We start from the raw sequence: 1,015 nt of genomic DNA, 5'->3' as shown, positions 1-1,015 counted from the left end.
AGCAGGTCCCTCCATGGCAGCCTCTGGTAAATCCTACAGGGATATCTCATGTGTAAAGAATAACTGGCAACTTAGAGATACAACCTCAATCCACAGGAGTGATACCAAAGGAGATGTTGTGAAGTCCTGACCTCTGCCATCTCCTTGCACTGGAGCTGGGAACAAACACAATGTGCTTAATTTCTTTACGCTCTACTCATGGTCTTTTGGGCTTTCTTCCATCTATTTGTATAATGGGTGGGATAAAACCCATATTCTTATAAAATGGCACATCACTGTCCAACCAAAGAACAATTTTGGAAGGAATTGCCTGCACTCTGATGTATATTCTTGATATTCTGTAATGCTTTTCTGTGAATATTTATTTCTTATTAAAATTATTCTACTCTGCATCAAACAAACTTCTAGTTTTAATTTCTTGTGCTACAGATATACAATTCTTCTCTCTGTAAATGGGAAAAAATAACATCTTTACATAGGATGAAGCTCAGATTTCAAAAACACAGCTGAAGTGGCCCAGCTATCAGTGAAGTGAGTCAGCCTTTGCCACACATTTGGGAGCAGGAATCCTCCCTCCCCCACTGGCCTGAGTTACAATAATAACATTATGTTTAGAAAGAAACCACACTGAATCTCCATTCCCTATTGAACTGCTTGAGTGTCTTTACTCATCATAGCAGGAGCAGAGCTGGGGGCTCAGCTGAGATGGGATTTAAAGCAGCTTATGGAGAAAGGGTGGCAGATGAGGAGTCCCTCTGGTGGCATGGATGCTCCTGCATCAAAAGGGATTTAGGGAGGTGGAGAAAGAGTGGTGAAAGATGTTAGCATGGAATTGCTGAGTGGGAGAGTTTTGAAGGAGTTGCAGCAAGGATAAAAGCTCTTCAGCGGTGGGTAGATAGACCAATAGGCCTTTTAGATAAGGAATATCATGGGAGAGGCTGAAAGTTAGAGCTGCTGAAAAGGAGGTTTTTGTTGTGAGGACTTATGCAGAAGAAACAACAATAACAACTCCTTA

The sequence above is a fragment of the Nestor notabilis genome, unplaced genomic scaffold, assembly GCF_000696875.1.
Source record: "Nestor notabilis isolate BGI_N333 unplaced genomic scaffold, ASM69687v1 scaffold7074, whole genome shotgun sequence".
Lineage (NCBI taxonomy): Eukaryota > Metazoa > Chordata > Aves > Psittaciformes > Psittacidae > Nestor > Nestor notabilis.
Note: the sequence above shows the minus strand (reverse complement) of the source record.